This window comes from Lepidochelys kempii, chromosome 1 (genome assembly GCF_965140265.1).
Source record: "Lepidochelys kempii isolate rLepKem1 chromosome 1, rLepKem1.hap2, whole genome shotgun sequence".
Taxonomy (NCBI): domain Eukaryota; kingdom Metazoa; phylum Chordata; order Testudines; family Cheloniidae; genus Lepidochelys; species Lepidochelys kempii.
In genome coordinates, this window is record NC_133256.1 from 13896193 (window position 1) to 13909004 (window position 12812).

Below are 12812 nucleotides of genomic sequence, written 5' to 3' on the forward strand. Positions count from 1 at the left end.
TGGTGTTTAAACTGAGGCAAGTTAATCTGTGATCAAAGCTTTGCTTCTTGACTTAAGAGAAAAGAAACCTCATTTCTGTAGTGTTTGAAATTAACTGTATAAAGGAAAGGAAGGGTAATATACTTAGAGAAGGGTAACAACCTTCTGAAGCTGATTTACAGAGTACTCTCTTTTGTCACGTCTGAGGCTGCCAAACATGAAGTAACCATTGTCTGTTTTTTATAGAAGCAGCATCAGTGACTTGGAAAGCACAGAATAAGGAAATGTTTTCTCCATGACATACTGTAGGCTGGCTACACTCAATGTTCTTCCTCAGCAGCTGGGGTTGATAAGCGCTGTCAGCATTCTGTGGCTTTTTCTGGGATATTGTTGTCAAGGATGAATTTGAAGCAATCAGAGACAAACACCAATATGCCAGAATAATTCAATCATGCTGAAGAGAATCCTGCACAACATGATTGTAAGTCTGAGTCCTTTAGAATAGATGTACTAATTCAATTTGAGCGGCCTACTGGGAATAATCAATTTTACATATAGCTCCTACTGGGTTTTCCAATGCAGGTATGGGTATTACATTTAAAAATGAAAAGAATATTCATATACCAGTTTTTATATTATATATATATATATATATATTTCTATGCAACCCAGTAGTGTTACCATAAAACTAGGTTGCAATCCAGAAACAGCATTAGATGCTTCATATACTCATCAAAATGTTCTCTTATAACAGCCTTAACATATTTGAAGACTTATCAAGACCCTACTCAGTCTTCTTTTATAAAGACTAAGCATGCCCAGATTCTTTCTTCATAGGTCAGGTTTTGTAAACCTTTTAATCATTTTTGTTTCTCTAGTCTGGACTCTCTCCAATTTGTCATCTTTCTTAAAGCATGGCTTCCAAAACTGGACACAAGGCTCCAGCTGAGGCCTCACCAGTGCTGAGGGTAGCAGAACAATTACCTCCCATACCTACCTCTGACATACGACATTCCTACTAATGGGTGTCAGAATCTTAGTTTTTTTCACAACTGCACCACACTGTTGGCTCATATTCAATTTGTAATCCACTAGAACCCTCAGATCCTTTTCAGCAGTACTATTGCCTAGCCAATTATTCCCCATTTTGTAGTTGTGCATTTGATTTTTCCTTCTTAAGTGTAGCTTACACTTTATTGAATTTCATCTTGTTGATTTCAGACCAATTCTCTTATTTGTCAAGGAAGAATTGTTGTTCCCTTTGAAGCTTATGAGTGTTTCCCCAAGTGCTGGACAGGGATGGGGATAGCTTGAGAAGAACATGAAACATTTGACAACCCTCTGCTGGCCCAGGTAGTGAGAACCAATCTCTGCAGAGAGACACATCCCAGAAAGGGCTTGTCTTCACTGTTAAAAAAGAAGTTTTTTACCTCGGAATAAGTGAAGACAGGGCGCTTTCGTTTTACCACGAAGTAAACTCACCATGGTCAGTCCTATTCCCCCACCTGGAGCTGATCTTGACAAGTTTACCTCATGAAACTAAAATGCTTTGTCTTCTCTGTGTTTTTACCGCAGGATAGCTCACACATGTTAGCTATGATTAGGTTCAGGGGCATTATCTCATACATAATTGGAGATAGTTTATACATAAAAGCAACAAAACCACAAGAAAATTCATAAAAACCAAATGGGAACTAAAAAGACGTGTGCCTAACCTAACATTGGTCACTTTGCCTTTCTGTTGCTGTATGTTTGTACTGTATAGTGTCTGGCACATTTTGGGCACTGCTGCAAAATAAGGGTAAGACCCTTCAAAGGCAATTAGTGATTTACTATTCTTGGTCATTAGATTTTTCTTCTCTAACACAGATGCTTTCATTTAAATAGCTGGCCAATATCACATGAATCTACATATTCAGACATGCAGTTAGCTAAATATAAGCCGAATGATATCACTGAAGTGAACTGGTAAATGATAATGAAGTAATCCAACAAATTAACATCAAATGCACATATTATGCACAACTATAGTGAGCTGCTTTTCAACATCGGTTTGATGGAAGCTTGGAAAATAAATTACTGATGGGTTTATAGACGGCTGAAATTCCTTAATTAGGTCTGCATGTGTTGCATTCCATTCAGAATCTTAAATATAGAATAACCTTACAGTTACAAGAAAAGGAGTACTTGTGGCACCTTAGAAACTAACAAATTTATTTGAGCATAAGCTTTCGTGAGCTACAGCTGAAGTGAGCTTTTCTTTTTGCGGATACAGACCAACATGGCTGCTACTCTGAAACCTTACAGTTACAGTTCCTCAGGGTTCAACTATAGCATCTAGAGAGTCCTTTACAGAATTGAGCCCAGAAATGCCAGGAAATTTGCACACACAGATAATCAGAAAGTATTTCTCAAATGTATTTCAAGATCTTGCAACACAAAGCTTCACCTGAGCTGGAAACAGAACTATCCACCTGCATTACATTACTGGTGAGAGGAATGCTGCTGCCACATTTATTTCTATGGAACTGATGCAGCCTCTTCAGAAAGAAAGACCGACCATCCTGATCCTTCCCTGCTCCACCACAAAGATCTCTCTCCTGGAGTTAAAAGAAAAACACTAAAAATGTCCTTCCACCTGAGCAACGCACATTGTTGTAAAAATTGTGTCAAGCAAATAAAAATCCTGAGCCCAACAGACTTACTCATTACACACAAACAACACTCTAGATTTTTAAAAGCTGAAGGAAGATTAGAGCTGCTTTTGCATGCTAAGGAAACAGGCAGGATTTTGTTAGCTTTGAGCAGCCGAACAATTCCCACGTTCTCTGCCAGAAAGCCCTAGGATTGGCTACTCGCTGTTACTATATCGCTACTTATGTTATAATCAGAGATCTTTAAAAAATTTAGTAAGCTGCTTTTTAATGCTAGTTTCCTCACAGTTCCTTGACACAGTGGCATATTCAGTGTACTCTGTAAGATCTCTGAGCATAGCTAGAAAAATCCAAGACACATTTTTATCTAAGCTAGGACAATCCTTATATGTAATAAGATATTACCAGTTTGGTTTTAAGAATGTCTGTAAATTAAAATGCTCAAGGAAAATGTCATGATCCTGCAGGAAATACTGATTTGTTGAAAATTATGAAGTGACTGTATTACAGTTTGTAATTGGATAAATATAGGAGGATGGGTTTCTGATTTAGTGGTCAGGATTTAATATCCTAAACGTATGTTCTAATTTAAGTTGGTAACATTAAAACAGCCATACTGGGTCAGACCAAAGGTCCATCTAGCCCAGTACACTCTCTTCTGAGAGTGGCCAATGCCAGGTATATTGGGATTGGAAAAGGTTCAGAAAAGGGCAACAAAAATGATTATGGAACTGCTTCCGTATGAGGAGAGATTAATAAGGCTGGGACTTTTCAGCTTGGAAAAGAGATGAATAAGGGGGGATATGATCGAGGTCTATAAAATCATGACTGGTGTGGAGAAAGTAAATAAGTATTATTTACTCCTTCTCATAACACAAGAACTAGGAGTCACCAAATGAAATTAATAGGTAGCAGGTTTAAAACAAATAAAAGAAGTATTTTTTCCACACAATGCACAGTCAACCTGTGGAACTCTTTGCCAGAGGATGTTGTGAAGGCCAAGGCTGTAACAGGATTCAAAAAAGAACTAGATAAATTCATGGAGGATAGGTCCATCAATGGCTATTAGCCAGGATGAGCATGGATGTTATCCCTAGCCTCTGTTTGCCAGAAGCTGGGAATGGGCAACAGGGAATGGATCACTTGATGCTTACCTGTTCTGTTAATTCCCTCTGGGGCACCTGGCATTGGCCACTGTCAGAAGAGAGTATACTGGGCTAGATGGACCTTTGGTCTGACCCAGTATGGCCATTCTTATGTTATTAAGGAATTACTGGGGCAAGGGGAACCACAGAAACCTGATGTTTAGAGCAACTGCATTGTTACAATAAGAAGAATGGTCCAGAAGTTAGGGTGCTGGCCTGGGACTAGAATTCAATTCCATGCTCCATCACTGATTTCCTGTGTGTCTGGACAAGTCACTTTAAGGCTCAGGTCCTCAAAAGGTCCTTGGGCCCCTAACTTCTACTGAAACCAGTGGAAGTTAGGCGCTGAAATACCTTTGACAACCTGGGCCTTAGCCTCTCTGTGCCTCACTCTGCTATTTGAACATTGGGGATAACAAGACTGCTGTACACCACAGGGGTGTTGTGAGAATAAATTCATCAAAGATTGTGATGTGTTCAGATACTATAGTGATCAAGGCCATAGACAGATAATACATGACAACGCTTGTAAATTTATGCAGGGGTATAGGAGGTTAAAGAGTGCTAATAAAAATCAGTATTTTAAAAAGGGAGAATAGGTTAGAAATTTGGGGGATGTGGAGAGGTGAAGTAGATCGCATTAATGAAACTTAGGTTTGAATGTTAAAATACCTGACCCAGCTCCACATCACTAATGCTTTTCCATGAACTCATGCTGCAGTTGATTGCCTATATGACCTCAGTGGCTGATACTGTCCCAGGCCTCATAATATTGTTGACTGCTGTGGAGATAACAACAAATAGAAACTTAATTACTTTTCAGCCATTCAGGACGGTTTTCCATGTATTTAATTTAAATAATAGGCAATGCATTTCTATGGAAAAAACAGGCCAATCAACCAAGTAAAGCAACCTGAGTAAGGAAGAGAACTAGCTGTTCCAACTTAATCCTAATGGTGTGGGTTCATATACTTGGCAAACAGTGTCCTCTGGGAGAAGTGATACACAGGATATAATTGCATACTATAGACGGTTTCCTGTACTTGCAGCAGAGGATTTACTTAAGGGACAATCCAATGTCAAGCCTGGGAATTTTTTATGGATTCTAACTTTTGTTTGTTATTGCAAATGCACCTATTATCAGGAAAAGGCTGATGGTAAAGGGAGTTTTATGTTTCATTGTGGAGGAGTGCCCTCCAACAGAATTTGCTTCATTATGTAAGAATCAAAGTCCATTACAGCGAAAAGTTGTCTCACCTCTGATGATGGTTCTTGAAGAAACTCTGAAGAGTTTAGCCTGTGGAGTATTCTATGTTCTTCTACAATTGCAGTTGCTAAAAGGAATGTTACACAAAACATCCAGCTTAGACAGTATGGACAATTTTTTGTGTGTGCTTTGAATAGGTGTTAAATCTCAGCATAAAGGTCAGAGATTATTCATGCACAATGGTAAGACCCACTGCAAACTTAAAAAGCAGGGAAAATTCATTCTGAAATGTAGCACTCTCTCCTCTGGGGAGGTTGCAATATTTTATAAAGCAAAGTTCAAAAGGGCAATTACTGTATGGTGAAACCTCATACCACAAATATATATGACACTTGAGAAACAGAAGACATAATTTTCACCCTAAAGAGCTCACATTGTATATTAAGGCTTAACCATGAAAAGCAAAGAGCTGTTATGGGGAAAGAAACTATGAGGATTACATGGATATTGTTGCTTTTGTTAGTAAGGTCTTGCAGAGTTTCTTCTTCTTCTTTTTTTTTTTTAAAAGGTTACTATTTCTTTGATGGGAGGACTAGAGGTTGTAGGGTTGTGTGTCAATTTGTGGTGACCTGGCTAGGCTAGGCTGTGAAAAGGGGCAAACCAAGACAAAGGGATCATTTTAAATTTTTAGAACTTTTATAAAGGAAAACCCCAAAATTGTACCAGAAGCATCAATAATATAGAACGTTACCAAAAGACTTACTATTTATAGCAATAAACTATAGGTTAACCAACTCATTAACCTTTATGAGCTTTTACCTGGTGGGCAGTTAATACCAAATGCATTGTTACTAACAAGAGCAAAAGAGATTACAATATACTAGGTCACTTCAAAGAACCAACTTTTCCTCTCCTTGACTAAGTCCAACTCCACTCTTGCTGTCCTGTTCTTTGCTTCTCTTCAGATTGCTCCTTAGATTCAGTGTTCATGTGGCTGTACCTCTTTGTCACCGAGTTGATCCGCAAGCGGGGTTTCTTCACCTCTTGGGTTCTCACTTGTCCATTAGTCACCTTTGAACTGTATTCCATCAGAGGTTCAGTAATTCTCTCTGTTCATGTACTTTAGGGGTGGGGGGGGTGGGGCGGAGGGGAGGCTCTCATTATTGCTTCCAGGATGTTTGCATCTAACCCAACTTTTTGATCAATTACCTTTTTCACCAATTCGGTTTCCCTTCAGTTTTTTCCCCTTTGAGGCTCACTCTCTGGTAAGTCTTAAGAGTTTATTTCCCTCTGCTTCTCTAAGTGTCTGCTCACGTATCCAGGTTTTGGGTTTGGGTTTGTTTTTTTTTTGGCGCTTCTCCTGACCTGAAATCTTTCCTATTTTCCTTCTTTCCTCCTCCTCACTTCCCAGTCACCTACTTTTATTCTCCTGTTCTTCTTTTCTTGCATCCCCGACCGCCTAGCCAGGCTCTGGCTCATCCACTAGCTCAGCAACTCAATTCTTCACCCTCCTCCAATGGCTTTTTCCAACTGCCCCTTCGGGCGGATTCCAAGCCCGTGGCCCCAGCTCAAGCTCCCCTCTCATTGGCCATCTCTCTCCCCAGGACAGCATCCCTGCTGCAGCACATGGAAGTGCCAGGAGGTGGGTTACTACACCTCTCTTCCTATTAGCCACTGATCCCATGAGTTTCTTCAGGCTTATGTAGCATCTGTTTTCAGCAGCCAGAAATAGGACTGTTACGCGAAGAAAATAAAGGCTATCTATGCAGAAACAATTATAATTGTATTATAGAATTCATGCCCATCCACACTTCCTACCGTTGCTACAGTGATCACCGTCTCTCAAACTGGTCAGTCAAAATAGGAAAGCTTCAGTGACGGCTAACAGGATAGAGCAGTGGTTCTCAAACTTTTGAACTGGTGACCTCTTTCACATAGCAAGGCCCTGAATCCGACCTCCCCCCCTTATAAATTAAAAACACTTTAAAATATTTAATACCATTATAAATGCTGGAGGTAAAGTGGGGTTTGGGGAGGAGGCTGACAGCTCGCAACCCCACATGTAATAACCTCACGACCCCCTGAGAGGTCCCAACCCCGAGTTTGAGAACCCCTGGATTAGAGTATTATGAGGAAGGGAAGAGAAGATACGGTTTTACATATAAAGAGGTTAAAAAGAGAATAAAAGGAGACATTTGACATTCAAGGCAGCAAGTTTAAAAAAGATTAAAGAGATTTCATCATCAAAATACATACTATAATCAACCTGTGCAATTCAAATAATATTCAGGTAGTTAAGCAAAATATAGCCCTGATCCTGCAAAGATTTACACACATTTAGCTTTACTTACCATGAGTAGTTCCATTTGTCAAAGTAAAGTTAGGCACATGTTGAGGTTTGCAAGATTGGGTGCTAAAAATATTTAACGTTTTAAATGAATAGGGAAAACATTTACAACTTCACTAGCTGAATTAACAATTTAGGCCAAGATTTTAGAAAGTGACTAGTGATTTCAGTGTCTTGGATTTTGGATGGCCAGTTTGACACATCTTTAAGGGAGGGTACTTAGCACTTTCTGAAAGTCAGGCCCCTTTACAGAGTCTCAAGTTAGGCACCCCAAAATCATTAGCCACTTTCCAAAATCTTGACCTTACAGGACATTACTGTAGGCATAAGTCAACGAGGCTCAGGAAAGTTCCACCCACTCCTACAAAATGGGCCCGATACATTGAGGAAAACTCACCTTCTTTGAAGATACAGGGCACTGTTTTTGGAACATGCTACCAAGCTTGATGGAGCAATAGTCAGCCCTCAAGGACCATATGACAGCTGAGGATCAACATCCAAACGTCCCAATGGAAAGCCAGAGCTGGCTCTGCAGGCTTTATTCCTGCTGAGAGCTCCCCATTGATAGGGGAAATCTCAACCAGCCAGCTACATCCAGACTCGGCTTTTTCTTGCTGCCTGCGAGGTATAGAGGTTGGATCGTACTGGTAAATCTGACTTAACAGCCATTTTGTTAGTATGAGATGTGAAAAACTATGGAAAAACTAGAATACATTAAGTTAAATTGTACACATACCAAGTACTTGCCAAACCAAGCTTTTACAGTAAACAGGAAATGGCACTTTACCAAATGCCAAGGTCTCTACCCAAACCACAGATCTCTCAGTAAATATGTCTTCTATAAAGCTGATCTACTTATGGAGATTAAAATTTACAACAGCTAAATGGGGAGAACTCTGCTCACCTGCTAAGTAGTAATTCTTTCAAGCTTTCCACAATAATTTCTGATACTGACCAGGGTACCCTGTATTATGTATGACACTGATGTGGGATCTATAGTTCTGTATCATGTACTTGGTGAAAGTCTTAAAAGCAATGCTCGACTGCATACTTACACAATCTTTCAGTACTATGAAACAGAAACAATCTAATAAATTCCATGTTTTTCTACTCATGTGTTTTGCTAGCATAACAATGCTGAGATCTCAGATCTTCAGTAAAAGGGTACAGAAGGGCTTGCATAGTGTGCTTTAAAAATTTCTTAGAAACAAGCTGTGTAGATTCCACATAAACCTACTTTTTAATTAGAGTCACTAACCAAAGTTGACTTTTGCAAGACAAATATGTAACTTCCTTAAATAAAATGGATTACTAACCTTTCCTAAACTGCTGTTCTTTGAGATGTGTTGCTCATGTCCATTCCACGTTAGGTGTCTGTGTGTGCCACGTACACTGTTGCCGGAGATTTTTCTACCAGTACTATTCATTGGGCTGGCTCTAGCGTCCTCTGGTGCCCTGCGCTTATATGCGGGTATAAAGGGCGCCACCAGCCCCGCACCCTCTCAGTTCCTTCTTGCCAGTCAACTCCCACAGAGGGGTAGGAGGATGGGTCATGAAACGGACATAAGGAACACATCTCAAAGAACAACAGTTACAGAAAGGTTAGTAACCATTTTTTCCATGTTAAGTGACTCACAAGCAGTAGCCAGAGATGGGATCAGAGTTCATGAACATGGGGACTGCAAACCAGCTCTCCTGAACCTAGCATCAGTCTCAAGCCTGTTAGGTGATGGCATAGCGGGATGACAGGTTATGCACTGACGACCAGGTTGCGGCCCTGCGGATGTCTTGGATCAGAATCTGGGTGAGGAACACTGCTGAAGAGGCCTGAGCTCTCGTAGAGTGAGCCATCACGATAGCTAGAGGTGGCACATTCACCTGCTCATAGCATGCCTGAATATAGGACATTATCCAGGATGAGATTCTCTGGGCTGACATCCTTTCTGCTACTGCCACAAAGAGTTCTGTAGATCTGCGAAAGAGGGCAGAGGGTGAGGGCACACCTAGCATTCAATGAGTGAAGCCACCACTGTTCTGAATTCTTGGGAGGCTTCGGGAAGAAGACTGGCAGGCAAATGTCCTGGTTGCTATGGAACTGAGAAACCACCTTTGGTAGGAAGGTCTGGTGGGGGCGCAGTTGGACCTTGTCCTTGAAGTACACCGGGTACGGTGACTCTGGTGTAAGGGCCTTGATTTCAGAGACCTTTCTGGCTGAGGTGATTGCTACCAGGAAGGTGACCTTTCAAGAGAGAAGCAGTAGAGTGCACGATACCAACATCTGGGGAGGACCCATGAACCTTAACACATTTCGGGGAGGGGAAGAAGAGATTGGCTCACGAACCGGAGGATAAAAATCTCTCCAGGACTTTAAGAAAGCGGACTGTAATTTCATCAGAGAACACTGACCTGCTGTTCCCCTGTGGGTGAAAAGCTGAAATTGCTGCTAAATGCACCTTGATAGATGCAAGGGCCAGACCTTGTTGCTTAAGATGGAGCAAGTAGTCCATGATAGACTGAAGGGAAGACTAAGTCAGAGAGAGGTCTTGTTAGGATGCCTCTATCAAAAAACACTTCCATTTGGTGAGGTAGGAAGCCATCCATTAGGGCTACCTACTACCCAGCAAGACCTGTCAAACTTGTTCTGAACAAGCTTGCTACTCCAGGTTCAGCCATATAACATCCAGGCAGTTAGGTGAAGGGAGCAGAGGTTTGGGTGCAGTAACCGACTGTGGTCTTGAGAGGTCAAATCCGGATGGAGCAGGAGTGGAAATGGGGTTGCTACTGGTAGATCTAGCAGCATGTCGAACCAGTATTGGTGCGGCCATGTCGGGGCTCTACAAATAACTCTCGCTTTCTTGCGTTTGATTTTCAGAAGGACCCTGTGAACCAGAGGAACCGGGGAGAATGTATACAACAGGAATTCTATCCAAGGAAGCAGGAAGGCATTGGAGAGGAAGGCCAGGCTGTGCCCGCTCAGTGAGCAAAACTGATGGCAAACAGGTCCACCTGGGGAGACTCCCCCTTTGGAAGATAACCTTGGTGACCTCTGGGTGAAGGTGTAGGCCTCAGACCTGATCAACCCCTTCCACCTGCATATTAAACAAAAAGAGGGGTAACAAAGGGACCACTCATGGTGAGAGGAGTAGAATCTGCAGAGGTGATCTGCCAGTGCATTCTGGGTTCCCGGAAAGTCTGAAACCTTCATGCACAAGTCCCATAGATGGACAGCCTCCTGACAGAGGGCGGAGGAGTGAGCACTTCCCTGCTTGTTGATGTAGAAGATGGCTGTGGTATTGTCCATCAGAACTTGCACGACCTTGCTTGCGATCCGGGGAAGGAACACTTGGCAAGCTAAGCAGACCACTCTGAGCTCCCAGATGTCTTTATGCAAGGAGTTTTTTCCCCTGGAACCACGGGCCTCAAGTCTAGAGGCTGTTGAGGTGCGCTCCCCAACCTAGGTCCAATGCATCTGAAACTAGGGACATTGATGGCTTGGGGGGGGGGGGGGAAGAGGAGGGGCAGCAACAAAGGGGACTCCCATCATCATCGACCATGGGTCCTTCAACCAGCTGAGGGACGTGAGGACTGGGATTGGAACAGTAAGCGCAGAGTCCAAGTGGTGTCTGTTCAGAGAGTGAACTGAAACTATCCATGTCTGCAGGGACCTGAGGCGTAGCCTTGCATGCTGGACCACGTACATGCAGGTGGCCATGTGTCCCGCTAGCTTGAGTCAAATCCGGGCTGTCATGATTGAGTGCACCATGACCTTGGATATCAAATCTGACAGTCTGGAACCGGGCCTCCGGAAGGAAGGATGGCTCTGGCTTGGATTGAATCGAACCCTGTCCCAATACTCCAATTCGGAGACTAGAGTTTAAGAGCTGACTTTTGCAGATTTATCATCAACAGGCCCCAGTGCTTGAAAGGTGGCTTGGACCAGATTAATGCTGTTCTTTACTTGAGCCTCTGAACGACCCTTGATCAGCCAGTCTTCAAGATATGGGTAGACCTGAATGTCTCGCTGTCAGAGGCAGGCAGCTACCACCATCATGCACTTCATGAAAACCCTGGGGGGCTGCAGACAAGCTGAAGGGAAGACCAGTGAATTGGTAATGAGTCTGGTTTACAATAAACCTGAGAAATCTTCTGCAGCCATGGAAGATAGAAATGTGAAAGTAAGCATCCTTCAAATCTAGGGCGGCATACCAGTTCCCTGGATCCAGGGAGGGAATGATGGAAGACAGGGAGACCATATGGCACCTCAGTTTCCTGTTCAGGTGACAGGTCCAGGAGGGAACGAAGGCACCCTTTGGCCTTTGGGATTAGGAAATAACAAGAGTAAAACCCCTTCCTTCTCAAGTTGCAAGGCACCTCCTCCACAGCCCCCAACCGTAGGGGGGTCTGCACCTCCTGAGCAAGGAGTTACTTGTGAGAAGGGTCCCTGAAGAGGGATGGGGTAGGAGGGAGATATGGATGAAAACTTAAGGGTTATGCAGGACCATGCCAGGCTGAAGTGGGACAGTCAGTGAAAAAATAAAAGGGGAGGCAGGATTTGAAGCAAGAACTGGTACAGTACCCTCAGGTGCACCTTCAAAAAGGCCTGCTTGGGCCCACCATAGCACCTATGTGACCACTGCTGGGAGGTTGAGGTGGACAGAAGTGGTTGATGGTGCTTGTAACCTCTCCTTTTTCTCTTATAGGGGTCCTGTCTTGGAGTCAGAGCTGAGAAGCGTGGCAGCTGTTGGGGCCTGAAGTGCTTCCTCAAAGTGGACTGAGCATAGAGGCCCAGGGACCTGAGAGTAACCCTTGAGTCCTTAAGGCCATGTAGCCTCATGTCCGTCTGTTCTGAAAATAGCGAGGAGCCTTCAAAAGGGAGGTCCTGGATAGACTGCTGGACCTCCTGAGGGAGTCCCAAGGACTGCAGCTAACAGCATTGTCTCATGGTGACAGTGGAGGCCACCGTGGCTGTTGCGTCCAGTGCTGCCTGGAGACAGAAGAGGGCTGAGAATTCCTGCCTTAAGTTTTGGGGCCTGGAGTCCTTTAATTTGGCCAAGGAGTCCCACAAATTGTATCTTATCTCCCCAATAAGGCTTGCTGGTTTGAGATAATTAGCTGTAGATCACTGTCAAATAACCTTGACTCCCAAACAGAACATGTTTCTTTGCATCCCTGTTTGGGGGTGCTCAGACTGACACGGTTTGTCCCTTTCATTAGCTGCTGATACACGAGCGACCCCGGAGGACGGTGAGAGCACAGATACTCGTACCCACAGGCTTACACATAACATTTCTTCCCTGCCCTCTTCAAAGTAGGGAGGAGGCAAGATGGGGTCAGCCAAGGCTCTGACCAGACCCATTACCACCTCATTAATGGTCAGGCCACTTTATATGGAGCTGGTTGCAGCTAGAATGTCAGTGAGGCTGTGAAATGATTCTTTGAGCTCCTCAATCTCAAGCCCCAGGTTAGCTGTATCTGCTTTA

General features: G+C 43.1%; 1 long non-coding RNA gene across 2 annotated transcripts; it reads right to left on the reverse strand.

The window, feature by feature from the left end:
- Positions 1–6: 6 nt before the first annotated feature.
- LOC140908046 (uncharacterized) lies at positions 7–8871 on the reverse strand. Of its 2 annotated transcripts, XR_012157746.1 has the most exons (4): positions 7730–8871; positions 5036–5112; positions 4451–4560; positions 7–2579 (listed from the first exon to the last, which is right to left on the reverse strand). It is a non-coding gene; the product is annotated as an uncharacterized lncRNA (long non-coding RNA). The 2 variants fall into 2 exon arrangements; XR_012157745.1 differs by lacking the exon at positions 7–2579 and having other exon boundaries at positions 3995–4560.
- Between the last annotated feature and the right edge of the window lie 3941 nt (positions 8872–12812).